The following is a 15,161-nucleotide window of genomic DNA, read 5'->3' as shown; positions in this document are numbered from 1 at the left end:
GCTAATGCTTAAGTACTAGATTTGGTAGAAAGCACTAAATTTCAATTTAAAATTGAATATTAAATGTCCAGCACAGCCAATCTGATTTGTTAGTGAAAAAAAATGTGCTTTTGACTTTGTGAAGCAAGCTCATAATTTTCATGTGTGACTTTATAAAAATTCTCAATTTAAAATAGCATATGTGCTCCTAAAGCTGCAAATTGTAAAAGTGAGAATGAAAGAGGAAATTAAGAATTGATGGTATGCTAAATGACACAAGTTTCTTAGGTTTCATATATTCCTTTCACAGTCTCACTACCATTAGCTCCAATCCTTTTTAGTCCACCACACCAGAGAAGTGAGCTAAACAAAGTAAGTGAATTTTCCATCATTCACTTCTTTATGTTATAGTGAGGATCAATAAATGCCCATTCAAAGGGACTGAGTTTAAGCCGCTCATTAATCCTGCCTCCCAGAGATTCTAAAATATTATTTTCTTTTCTTTGTCATCACCTTTAAGCATGTAAAATGCAGTTTATGGGAAGTGGTAATTATACAGAAAAGAACTTGATGAAAGATTAGGCGAATATTTATATGCAGAAAATTGAACAAGTCCTCTTATAATCTGTGGTTCAGCCACTTGTAGTACTATTTTCCTTGGAATTTTTTTGCTTAGGATCTGATTTCTCTCTGTACTCATTTTTTTTCCCAAGGATTTGTGTTGCTTCACAGACATAAAAAGTACATCCTTGAATATAAGTAGCATATAACAACATTTTTGAAATAATAAACTTGGAATATAAACAAAGAAATGTCCAATATATCAGACCAAATTCAATAAAGCTGCTCAGAGCAGCTCAGAATTACTTCGTTTTTGCATCCCCATATTTTTTCCATCTATAGTTTCTTCTTTTAGCTGTCTTTTCAGTAAAGATGGAGTTAAACTCTAAGATCCTCTAAACACTGAACCATAGAGCAACTGTGGCAACTCTTTCATCACCTGTAACCTTGTGAAGCATATTGCAAATAATTTATGTTTTCCCATCCGGATTTTCAGCGCTGAGACTTGCAGCAATAGGTGTTCCAGCTGTTTGAACAGTACTGTACAAGCTGGTATCAGGAAGGTCTGCTTCTCTTTGATTTGGTGTTTATTTTGGCAAAACTCCTAGAGTTAATGTTTGATACTCTAAAACAACTTTAAACCTGCTCGGTAGTGAGCCATTCAAGATATGTACAAACAGATACATAGTTGTGCTGGAATACTACTCTGGCTTGGAAACAGGGTAACTACATGGGCCTGAGCTAATAACCTACCTTGATTATGAGTTGATTTTACAAACTTGATTTGGTTTGCAACCCATCTACTCAGATGTGACTTAAATTGTCACTCAGATCAGGCTCTACCTGGAGTGCCAGAAAAATAAGTTGCTAACTGAATCCAACTGACTGCACAAAAGGATGAAGAGTATGAAGAGAGGATGGAAACATGCAGCTGAGACTGTGAGGAGAAGCCAACCTGCCTTTCCAGCAGCACTTTGTTCTAAAATCAACTGTCAGTGTGCAGCCCTATAATCATGAACATTATAAACTAAACATTTAAAAATAAATGCGTAAAAGGTCTTAAAGAAAAAGTATTTTAATTTCCTCGACATGGATATTTTTAAAACCTTCAGGATTCCTAGAGAAAGAATTTACGGGAGCAGCCATATTTTATATTTTATTTCTGTGGAAAGTTGTTGAATTGGTAGGAAAGTCTAGTCACATACCCTGCATGAGTGATAGAGAAGTATGTATAGAGTTTCTTGTCTAGATAATTCATTGCAGTACCAATCCTATTCTGTAATGTTAATGGGATACTATACAAGATTATCACTGTATAGGAAACCACTCTTAAATCCATTCATCTCCTTTCTATCACAACCACAAGAAGAGAAAGACAATGGCAGTATGGATTTTATGCCTATTCAGTTACATTTTGTACACAAAGAGAATACAAATATATTGTTAGTCTTCCTCTTTATTAATTGCCTCACTAGCTATTGACTCAAGCTCAGGTGGTATATTTTTCAAAAGCATTAATAACCTCTTTGTGTTCCAGGTCAGTCTTCCTCAGTCTTTTCAGAATGATAATTCCTTATTTCAAGTCAATATTACAACCGCCCTTCCAACATTTATTGTAGAGTAAGAGTAAAAGATGTTCATGTATGGTAATAGCAATGAACAGGTTTAATCCAGTGTGTTTTGAAAGAGTGGCTCTATCCATGTCTAAAAATCAACCTTGAGTGCCATGCCTAGGGCCTCTGTACCCTGACTACCTCCATCTGGGATGTGACCTATCTGTGGCCTAGGGGGTACCCATATTCCCTACCCATACAGGAGACCAAGACAGATGGTATGCATCCAGCATTTGTTCCAGTTGAGACCAAAAAAAAAAAAGATCTGCACCCAGGCTGGAGAGCTAGGAAGCACTACACAGTCAGCGTTTTTGTTTTAGCCAGAAAACACTGGGGATTGAAATAGCTAGGAAAAGTCACTTGTGGTGGTTGGGAGGAGCAGATCTCACAGATCTCGGGTACCTTGATGGTTTTGACATCCTGGGAGTTATTATCTGAGTTCTTTTCTTTGATATGGGCTCTACTTATTATTTCAGCTCTTTGCCGACCCACTAATTTTGCAGTCTCAAAGTATTACAGCATGATGCCACAGCACTGCTGTTCCAGACAAGTGGTGGCTGCAGGCTGAGGAGCTGTCTCGTCCGATTCTGCATTTCTGCCCCTATCACCCAGCCCAGAATTTACTTTGGAAACTACACATACATTCAGATTCCATCACAAATGCAGTGCCTTATTTCTTTGCCCCTCAGGCTTCACCTGGCCTTTTGATTTTGTGGAACTTCATAAATTCTCTTCCTCCAGTCTGACACCAATTCACTGCAGTCACCTTGGCCAACCAGAATCTGTTTCTGCACTTGAAACCTTCTCTCATTGAAGCCATCACAGGGCAGTTTAGCCACCTGCCAGTCTTTCAAAAGCACAGTAGCACTAATTCCATACAAAAGCATATCAGAGAAGTAATGGCTTTCCATATCTAAAATAACAGACAACCAGTGCTTGAGGTTGTATTAAAACTCAGATAAAATAGCTGAAGAGACTATAGGAACTCTGTTGTCTGTCCAAGAAGACAGATAGGTCTAGCTGGGTTTACTGTTTTTGTTCATGCTTCTGGACCTTCTCTGGCCCCCATAGAGCAAGGAAGGAGCTCTGTGCTGTCCTTGTGTGTTTGACAAAAGCTGACTGGCTGGGCAAACTGCCGGTCCTGAGATGGTTCATGTGTCCTAATAGTACTCGGCCCAAATTAAAAGTGTCCTTGCAGGGTAAGTAGAAAGTACATTGGAGAATGAAAAAGTTAGTGGAGCAACATGGAATCAGTTCAGATCCTACATGGCCAGAGTAGATGAATGTGATAGGAGTCTTCTTGATTCCAGGGGGACCAGCTGAGTCTTGCTGTGACATTTCTGAGTGTTTTCTGCTCTGAAAGTACCTTCCAAGTTTGCATGGAGCCATCTGGGTTTTTTTATTCCATCTCCAAGCCATACGGGGAGTAACCGAAACCTCCCTGAACCCACATGCCAGGGCTGGAAAGGGATGCTCTCTCACACCTACTGGACCTAAACTGTCACCTCCATCTGGGGCATGGACAATCCATAGTCAAAATCATATCATCATGGATACAAATGTCTCAAAACAATTTAAAAACTCACTAATTGTTTTAGTTGTCTCTTATCTTTTATACCCTGATAGATCCAAAAGACTTCAAGTATGACTGCATGACCTGTTTGCCTCAGTCTCATGTTTTGTAGTTTTAGGTGGAGTGTTTGTGAGACAGAATACAATTTAATGTCTCTTTAAACCTTCACATGGGTAAATATAGGTGCTTCCTTCAAGAAGGTGAGTTTCTGTGATCTTTCCAAAAGCTTGTTATCATCCATCTTTGGCTGCATGGGATTTACCTTTATTTACCTCCTGCTGCCTTTAGCAACTGCAGTAAGTGCTCCTTGTTGCAGCCACTCAGACATCAATGTTAGAGTTTGCAAACCTCTAAAGGTATGTTTGTAATACTGTGCTCATGGTGTGTTTAAGTAGTCTTGGATCCTGAAACACAGGTTTCACCCATATTCAGGAACATTTCACCCAGGCATCCATGCACTTAAAACATAGTCTTTAAATTGGAAATCCTACTCATAGGGTGTGGCTATGAAGGTAATTCCAGTTTTATCAAGTCAGATGTTTAGTTTAGCAATGTATTGTTCTCTTTAAGGAAAACTTACTATGATACTGTGTAGAACAAATTCAGATATGGTCAAAAGGTATATAAGTGTTCCCAAGATAAAGAGAAATATAGTTTCACGTGCAATATTTGTACTCACACCTATTTTCTGCCTTTGAAATGGCAGTGGGTCAAAAGACAGATAAAATTGTTTGATGTGAATAACGCACGGTTGCCTTATGATTGTTATTTTCTGTGTGGAAACACTGCCTGAATTCATGACAAAATGTGACATTATTTTGGTGGTTTTGCATGAAAATTGTGCTGCTTTATATTGAATAAAAATACTGAAAATATCTCTTAGTGAATTTCTTGATCACTGTACCAAAAAAAATAAAATAGAATTGTATCCTATAGAAAATTGCTTGTCTGAAACCAGTTTACTACTATGCAGTGTAGTACTCCATCAGAATTTACATAGTTACCATGTCACAGATTGACACAAAAGGATAACATCAACCAATCTGGAGTTTGCATTATGTCTCTAGGGTATTTTAGAGACGGAAAATAAAAGTAGATGTCAGGTGTTGGTTTCAGATTTTTTTCTATCTGATAGGTTTTTTTTACATCAGGTGATTGAAGTACTTGGAAGTAAAGGTGGAAAATCAAAAATTAGTATTTTTATTTGTCAGTAGTAAGTTTAAGGATCTTTGTCTTAATCATGCTAGAAGAAGCTTTATCATGACATATTTTCTGTATCCAAAAGGCCTTCAGAATATATAGTCATAATGCAACCAAATAAAAAACTACATCGCAAAATGTAAATACAGTATGTACAGATATACAGTAATATACATGAATAGAGGGGACATGAAAATTGCCACAAAATATGATAATCCCAGTTCCAAGAAAAGACTCAAAAGTGGTGATTTCCTTAGTAAGTTAAGGAGGTTTCTACATGAGTGAGGAAATTATGTATAATGGCTGCTCATTACATATCCTGTTTATCCATGGGACATCTTTAGAAAAAGTTTTATTCCCACTTGGGTTGGTACTAGGAAAAAAAAAAAAGACTACCAGAAGATCTGCAGAACTTCAATTTCTTTGACTGTATGAGTTCTTTTCATGAAAATGAAAGTTTGTCAATCCAAATAAACCCGAACTCTTTCCTATTTTAACATGTTTATGCTGATTTTAGAAGTTACTTGGTGAGGACAAAAGCAACATGTCTGCACAACGCCTGAAAACTTTTTCAGCATTGTGTTCTCAACTTCAAAGGCAGACATTCATGACAGTAAGACCAGAGTATGAATATACAGTATCATTCCACAAACAAAACTGAAATAAACACGTACTTTATATCTACAAAGAAATATTTTTCAATCAGTAGAACCAAATAAATAGATCTATTTTTACTTTGGAACTGAAGAACAAGATAAAAGAACAGAAATTCCTGGGAAGAGTTGGAGGCTGTTGAAACCTCTCCCAACTCTCCTCAAACTCTACTTAGTAAGGGCTGCCAAATATCAGTAACACAAATGTTCAGTTCACAAATAACAAGATACTGTGAGACACCCCTAATCTCATCTGATTAACATCTAACTGCTCCCCCCACTAAGTATAGTGGGAATATTTTCAACAATTTTTTTTTCTTTTTCTTTATATTTCTATTTCATGACATTTTTGTGCCCTGAAAACTGCTAAATGACTCTAGTCAACTATTGAAACTTATACTCTTTTAATAGGACAGAAAATGCACTATCAAGAGATGAATTAGAATTTTTAGTACAATTTAGAGCAAGAGAACATTCAAGAAACAGTGAGCTTCTTTTTGGAAACACGGTTTTGAACACTGCTGATGTTCTATATTTCATGGTTCTAAGCATTCTAAAAAATGTCAGGTTACCTTTTTAATATGTACTGGGGTAATTTTTCCCTAAATACAAGTTTTCTGTTGCTAATAATATCAGTAAAATTAATATTTTCCAAGAATTTTCACTGCATTAGTATGTTGTTTTCTCTCAGTGTGGGTTCTAAAAAAAATGATGGTTTGATAATATTGTTTAAGCCTGAAACACAGAGAAACTTTCATAATAAATATCACATTATATGCTCTGCAGACAGGATATAGTTTTGGCTGGCTTGCTGTACTCCTAGTGGAGGGAAATGCTTTCTTTGTGTAGTCCCTCTTCTTACATATCTGTCTTAAAAATAACATCAATAAAGATGTGATATGCCAGTAATACTCATTAGGGAAGACCTGAAGCAATTCATACTGTGGATTAAATTTCTAGATATTGAAAATTAATCTAAAATTCTGACACTAAGTGACACTCACATTAGCATCATAATATTTGTATCTGAAATGTCCCAACCAGAAATAATGTTATTCACTGGCTGATGCCCATTCTGATTGGCAACATGTAAGACTTTCTGGTCAGGGAAATAGGTGACTCAGCTACCTGCTTCAGGGAATGTTTCTGGCTGCTTACATTTCACAATTTTCAGACAGGGAAAGCCAAAAACTTGATGAAAAAAAATTTCTAAGTAAAAAAAAAACCAAACAAAAAACCAGAACGTGTTTTCTGTGTGCTTTCTGCATGCCACTTTGCATGAGCAGTCTGGCTCATTTTTTTTTAATTTTAGTCACATTTTGTGCAATACAGCATGTACTACGTGGAAAGTAACAGCCTTTTTCATATGTAATCGATACTGTACCAACCCTGTTCAAAGACAAGTCAGACTAACAATACTTTGAGATGGCTGGCACATTATGCATTCTGGAAATTCTAATTTTATGTAAATTTGGAAAAAATGGATGCATGTGCCAGAGTTTCTCTTTGTTCATGCACTGTTTTAGCATGTCTAAGTAGGAGAGGCTGCCATACAACATGGGTTGCAAAACAGCAGATGGAGGTGATTTAGTCTCTGAGGAACTCTAATTTCCTCTTAAAAAGTACTGAGGTTTGGTATTTTATTACTATGGGGAAATATATATTTCAAAATATATTAGCAATTAGTGCTTGTCTAGTTGGAAAATATCTCAGAAAACCTTTAAAAAATAGTTCTATGTGTGGACACTAATTCCTCTGTAGGAGTCCACTGTGAAAATGGATTAAGATAAACTGGAAAAAAGTCCCGAAGTCTTAGTGTTGCAGAACATCTACACAGAGACTTAGAGCACAGCAGTTATTGTGCTTGAAATTCATGCCTTGATGTATTTTGTTGTAACTTCCCCATACAGACAGACCCACACTTTATTATCTCCAGATGGAGTTATGAAATGCTTCTATTTTTTTCCGCATTTACTCATAAAATTCTACAGTAAAGACTGATTCAGGGGGACTAAACTTTGCAGTCAGAGGTTGAATAGTCCATCCCTGAAATACTCATTTTATGCAGATTTTAAAAATAAATACATTTACAATGGTTTCCTCTTTATTCTTCCACTGTTCTGGTGTGTCAGATTAGTAGTAGATGCCACACAGCAGGAGCTAGGAAATTCTGTCTGAAAAAGACATGGGGGTTAGAGTAATTTTAGTCACTGTCAAGACCAGAGTTCCCAAGTAAAGGGACACGTTTAATACTGTTGTAATCAGGATATTTTAAACATTTAATGGGTTCATGTTTGCGTTGTCAGATTATTTGCTGGAGTTTCATGCCCAAGCAATTGTGTGCATGTGGTGGGGGTGTAGGAAGAAAGGAAGCTTGTATTTGATGTGCTCTTTTGTATGACTTCAGACTCAAAAAGATTTGTGACTAACACAACTTTCATGTAGAATGTCAAAGTGATATTCCTGAAACGCTCATTTTGGTTATAACTTTTTATATATAAAATGTAAAGGTGGCTCTGGGTCTTGTGGGCAGTAGAGAGATCCATCACTCACCTGAGTAGTGCAAGAGCTTGCACTGATTTCAACTGTCAGAATACTTATGAAAAATTTATCGTGTTTGGGAAAAGTGTGGTTAGATTATGGAGTCTACAACCTATGACTTTTCTAAAATGCCAAGATGTATATCTTGGCCTGAATATGTGATTTACCTGAATATGTGATTTGCCTGAAAATCCGTGATTTGCCTATATTCAACTTGGATCTTTTGAATATACAATTAAGAAACAAGAATCTGTTGCATTTCTTTGAAAAATACCTGTTGTAGTGAAAAGAAATGCTGACATACTGTCTACAAAGCAATCACAAAATTCTCTGTGCTTATGAACCTTTAATGATTAACAAGCTGGCTTGGGTTTACAAAGATCCCCCACCAAGCATTTATTGGAATTCTGAGTTGGAATCCATGTGTTCACTTGAACATTTTTAGCTCCATTTGCTTAGGACAGTCATATAAGATTGTCCTCTTCCTTGGCCTCTGACTTGTATCTAGGCCTAGAGTGTCTACAAGGCACATAATTTTTAAACTGAAAAGAAACCCAAATAACCAAGTGGCAAGGCCCCAGGAACAGAACTGCTAAATTTCCCTAGTGAGAAAAACGTGTTTTCCTCAAAATAGCCCTTTCATGGAAGCGAAAAATATGTTCGAAGGAAATCCATTTTACTTTGCAGACCTCTAGGAGCACATATGGAGTCAGCTACCACATTTCAAACAAGTCACTGCATTCCAAAAGGAAGTATGATGCTTAGAAGCCATGGAAGTGTATAGGACCATTTTAATCTTTCTTTTTATGCGCAGACGTGTATTAGCAAGATCCTGATCTCGGATCTTATGTTCTGGTCAATGCAAGGACCTAACTACCCTTATGGTGTTCAATTATGAAGAAATAAGTAACATGATTTGGATTAGAGAGAGAGAGATTCAGTTTGCAGACTGGAATATAGAAGTCTTTTCATTTTTAGTTTTCACTGTAGAGGATGCTGTTTCATCCTATCTATTGCTCCTTATAAATCATATCATGGATTTGAAATCTGAAGTTTGTTCTTGTTGGCATTTGAACTTAATGTCAAAAAGCTTTTGCTGCTTTACCTGTGAAGTAGACAACCTATGTTGAATGTCCTTGAAACAGTAGTTTTGGTAGACTCTAGCCTTTTTCATGCAGAGCAATTTAGGTTCAGAAGCATAGATAAACTAAATAGTCTCAACATTTCCTAGCTCACTCTCTTACCTTTGAAAAGAGAGTTACAAGTAGTAACTATTAAAGTACCAGCAGATGAAAAAAAAAAAAGGGAGAAAAACCCTGGCTGCTGCTTCACAGTCCAACAGTCTTGGCCCTTAAAAGAAAGAAGTGCAGAAGATTTACTTGCCCAGGAACAACACTGGCAATGCTTACAGCTGCCTCATAAAGAAAAGCAAAATCTGTCCTATAACTGCTTTGATAACTACATCTTCCCTGACAATTATACCATTTGTTTTACATATTCAGTAAATTATATTTTCATATTTTCAGAATTGAGATGGTCTTGGGTCCCAAACTAATAAGTTTACCAGTGTGTAACTTCACTGTGTAGCTTTGCATAGCTAAATATTTTCAACAAGTTAAGTGAAGCTGTGGTTCACATTAATGCAGAAATAGACATGATCCAAATAGGCCCTGCAGAACATGATATCTGACTCTTCAGACTATGCAGATTATATTAAAATCCACAATTTGTCCTGAAACACAGATCAAGCTAAAAAATTGATATAGTGGTATGACTGAAGTAGTGTAAGAATGCAAAAATAGTCTTCCTATTTTAATAAATACTAGCTCTGCTCAAATTAGTAAGAAATATTTCCATAGTAGAACAGTGAATATAATTATAATTTTATCTCACCACTTATACAGAGTTACATTTTATATTAGTCATACATTCTTTTTTTCCTTTACATTTTTTTCTTATGTATTACAGTTACATTCTAACACTGACTTCTTTCAGGCTACTTCTACAGTTCACCTCTTTTATTGATCTACTTCTGAAGGATGTGTCCTTCACTAACAAAACTTGATGTAGTTTTGTCTTTGAGTTATCATCTGTTGTAGCTATGTCCAGCCTCAAGGATTCACATGATCACTGCATGCCCTATTGATGCAGTAAAAATGTATGCATTTTAAATTGTGGTGAATAGTAGCATTTAGCTTAGGTTTTAAGCTGCACTTACACACATAAAAACTCAGATTGTGAGGAGACGGACCGTGCAAGTGTTTTTGCACCCAGAACTGAAAGATGATGTATTTAAGCTCTGCTTGTCTTCTCAGATGAAAATTGCAAAGAGTGGGTGACAGGGATGTGTGGGTGTAATTGTATAATTAGGCACATGCTGCTGTATTTTAGCACATACTGTCCCCTGCTGGGAATAATCATATTACTGGTAAAAGAGAAGGTGTGCATTCATCCTTCCATTCAAAAGGTAGGCTGATAAGGCCTCCTTTGTCTTTTCCTCTCAGACAAAGGCATGGTTTTCCTGACTGATCCCTTGTTCACCACCATGCTGAGGATGTAAACACTTCCGTTTGTTGAGGATTTCACCCCATCAGGTGGTGTTGCTGTATGCAGGATGCAGCTGAAGGCACTGCAGAGGTTCCCATAAGAGGGGAATGGCATAGCTTGACTTTTCCGCAGGATGGGCTGCCATGTGGCCACCAAAATGTCTGATGTTCATATTGGGAAAAGCTTTTCATAGTGTTAGGGATTGCCTGCTGGCTGCCCCACACAACTCACTGAGCTTCAGAACCATTTTATATTTTCAGAAGGCGTCAAATGAAAAGGAGCCCCCTCTGCAACTCCCTGTTCTGTTGCAGAAATGAGAGATGAATATTGACATTCCCCTCTTCTTCCCAGAGGTCAAAACTCTTCCTCCCCACTACCATGCAGAGCAGCAGGTGATCAGTGGAAAGCAAAGGTCTGGGGCATGAAGACAGCCTGGCTGCCATGGCCTGGGATCTGACAAACATAATGAGACTTCTGGCCTGATCATGACTCTGTGCCCATTCCTGCTCTTGCCCATCTCTGCATCACTGGAACTTCCTAGTCAATGGGATCCAAGATTGTTTCAGTGCCCATGCTCTCAGAACTGTACAGCAGCGCAGTCCTATGGTGAACAGCAGAATTATTAACACAGACATAGCGTTTTTTTGCTTATAAATATAGTGGGTTTTTTGGGTATGTCTGACTATTCATTTTAAAACAGTTCTTTTGATTAAGCTCTGCTGGGCTTCCTGAATTAGTTTAAGCTCCTCTTTTTCCTCTAAAATTTGACTTGCTAGCTCTATGCATATGAGGTATATACTTCCCATTTACTTCTGCCTGGCAGTGATAAGAAGTTTCAGGGATGGCAGCCCCATATATTCATCAACAAATTTTCAGTTTTGCAGAATGAATTTCTGATATTCAAGGTGGTATTTTCTATAAAATTTAGCAATGCATCAAATACAATGACTGTCTGGTGAAGGTTTTAAATAAATTATTGACAATTATGCAGTCTGTGTGTGACTTTTAGAAACCAAGAACAATTTTTGTTAGCTGCATATTATGTTGATGTCCCTCTGTTTGTCAATTACCATTTTCTTTTATCTTTCTAGGCAGATGTTTGTCTTCCCTTTTAGGGGGTAAGCTGTATCACAGACTCAATGTGTTACCAAATATTTGTTTTTCTTGGAACCTCAAAACTGAGTGTTCTGGATAAGAAAATTTTTCACTGTGAACTGCTGTTCAGATTCTTTTTCAATCCATAGTGTAGGTAATATTAATAAAGCTATGAAACAATGTGTGAATAGGAATTTCCAGTACTATTTGTTCCCTTATTTAAAAATATAGTAACAGATCACAAATTAGAGTTATTCATTGCACATAGAGACTGTTTTACAATGTCAGCCATGGGACATGTTGGCACACTGTATGAACTTTATGTGAGTTCATTATTAGAGGACGCACATGCTCTTTTATTGTACATTGGTAACTTTAATAATATAGACTAAAAAAATGGGAATTGTAGTAGAGAAAATTGTCTAATTCAGAGTAAACTTCTTGGACATTTAATGTAAATGGGATTTTCTTTGTCCTTAATGCCTCATCTCAAAGGTTTCTTTGTCCTTTCCCTTTAAAAATTACTAGTTCTGTGTTAAAACAGAAACAAGACAATAAAAAATAAAAGGAAAATGAAAATAGCTGAAAAATTCAAATTGCATGCTACATATGTGCATGTGGAACACAAGGACTCTATAAGATTCCGTTTTGTGTATTAGACTTGCTGCATGGACAGATTTGATCAACACCAATTCATTGATTTTTTTTTAACTAAAACTTCATTATTGATTTTTTCCTTTGCCTAAAATATTAAGGAATTGTACAAAGAATTTCAACATCCGGCATGTTCACAGGAAAAATTCAAACCATAGATAACTGCTTAGCAGAACTGAATTCTTCACTCCTGTGTCCTGATGCCTTAAGACCCTTTTAGGTTTTTTTTGATTTTGCTGACTTTTATAAGCTTTATATGTAATTATAGTAGATTTTAGAAGTAGCTATATTATATTCCTCACCCTTTAGCACAAGTAGTTTACACATTTCTCAACCCTCTCACCCCATTCCATGCTCCCCATATCAATTCTAGCCCTAAATTCAGTAGAAAATGTTTAGTCTTTTGTCAAGGCAAGGCCTATGCTGTTTAGAGAACACTCATATCTTGGCCTGAACAACAGAACACAGTCAAGAACTGGGTGACCGTGTACCCTTTGTGCTCTGAAGATGGTGAAGGTGATGAAGACGTGGTCCCGAAATACATCCCAGACCCAATTTCCAGGGGGTGGGCCGGGGGAGGACCAGGCCAAAAGCTAGGGGGTGGAAACACTTGGGATTGGACAGATAGTATTATAAATTGTAACATCTCAGGCATGGCTGGCGCGCGTGTCCTGTAACATCTATGCCTTGGCACAAATTAAACCCTTTCCTTATCTCACCCTCAATTAACCGCTCCAGAGTTTTTTTCTTTAGCAACATTTTAGGCATCAGTCCTTTCTAACTTACTGGTTCTTACCCACCTTGCCTTCAGTTCTCACGGTAAAGAAAGGTGTGATATAGAAGTGTTATTTTTCAAACTAAAAATTTAATCATTACAATCATAAAAAGAAGTGGGTTTTGTGGAACATGGGGCACATCCATGTGGAAAGTGAGACTGGACTGAGTCCCTGTCCCTCCTCCAAGCTACTGGAACTGGACCAGACTCAGGCTGGAAATTACATAGCCATGTAGAGATGACACTCTCTCCATGTTAATGTGATGAAAGGGAGTTTATATTGGTGTGCATACTTTTTCTGATTCTGTTTTTTGTTCTCCTGGAATTGACTCATTCCAGGAGAAAAGGTGACATTTCACTGTAAAATACCCTAGACCCTACTGCTTAATGATTCCTTCTGAAAAGTGGGACATGTGAGTTCAACTTTCTTCATCAGCTGGGATCCTCTGTATGTTTGGTGACTGAGGAATGTCACTGGGGAAAGTAAAGGATATTAATGATACCTCTGAAACATAAACCCAAGCCCCTACATCCACACTATCTGCTTTGCTTGGGAACGAGTCTTGTTTTAACATAATTGAGTTGTTTCAGGTCTAAATCTTAAGATGACCTTTATATGTAACTATCCTATATTTCTGCAATCTGTACCTTATCTAAGACTTTCATCTTCCTCAATCTGCCTGCTAGTGCAAGATACAAATCTCTCCAGGGTCCTTACATGCCTGCAAAATAAAGTGTTATCAGCATTGAAGATTTGAGGATGTAAATTTGGATTTAGAGTATGAAATTCGAATTCACCACAATGGACACCTCAACTATTTTCTGGTAATAATCAGCTGAGATATCGTAATTTATTACAGTTAGGCATAAAGGTCTTAGAGAAACCTAGCTGTAGCCTTGGTCAGTAGGGAAAAATTATATTATTTTCTTCATAAAGTAAACATATTCTGATTCATTAATTTTAAGGATGTTGAGTAAAAGAAATATACTTCGTTAGACTTTAAAATCACTATGAAGAAAAAGCAGGCTATGGAAAGCAAATAACACATTTGTAGTGGTTTGAAGCAGGTTTTCCCCCTGAAGCTAAGAAAGTGGTAACCCCCAAGGGGTGGTGACACTGGAGATTTGAACCAATCTGCACTCCCGTGAAATATAAACATACCACAACCAGACCGGAAGAAGAAGAGCTGTAGTTTGGTTGTAGAAGGGGTAGCCATGTTCTGAGGTCACGAGGAGCAGAGGGCAGGAGCCCCCCGGGGGGCTTTGGCCCCCCAGCCCTCAGCAGGGCTGTGGGGACCTGGAACAGCATAAAGCTGGGTTAGGTGCCTGCAGGTGAGAGCTAAGGAAGTTTTCTCCACCGTGAGTGAGCAGAGACAGCAGCGGCAGAAGCAGCGTCCAGAAGCGATGGCAGAGAGCCAAAAAGATAAGAAGCGGCAGAGGCATTACAGGAGAGACACAGTGTTGTCCGAAAAAGAAGCTAGCAGCAGCCAAAAGAGAGAACTGAGTTCTACAGAGAGGAAGTTTGGGGGTAAGAACTGCAAAACTCCCCTAAACTTTCTTTGAGATCCCTCCAAAATGGAGGGGGGTGGACTCTTACTGATTAGAAGTCCTAAATGGAGTAAAGGAGGTAAGAAGCTCGGTTGTCCTGAGAGCTCAGCCAGGAGAGTGTGTGGAGGTTGACCTTGGGGCCCTCCCTTGCTGCAAGCTACAAAGAAGCTCGCAGCCATCTTGAGGCAGGGCACAGAAGCTCTGCAAGGGGCTTGAGTCCCCTGGAGATACCAGACCGTCACGAAGACCCCCTGTGATCGTGATATGACCGTGGTGGGACAACCTTGTCTGGGGTGAACGTAGCCCATGGAAGACCCCTTTGCCTGCGTCAGGGGGGCGAGAGGGGCTTGGATTTTCCCCCTCGTGAGTGCTGGCAGAGATCCAGCTATCAGCTGCTGCATGTGAAGAGGACAGATGACTGC

Source organism: Manacus candei, unplaced genomic scaffold (genome assembly GCF_025592945.1).
Source record: "Manacus candei isolate 608988 ecotype Guabito, Panama unplaced genomic scaffold, ASM2559294v1 h1tg000043l, whole genome shotgun sequence".
NCBI classification, from domain to species: Eukaryota; Metazoa; Chordata; class Aves; order Passeriformes; family Pipridae; genus Manacus; species Manacus candei.
Note: the sequence above shows the minus strand (reverse complement) of the source record.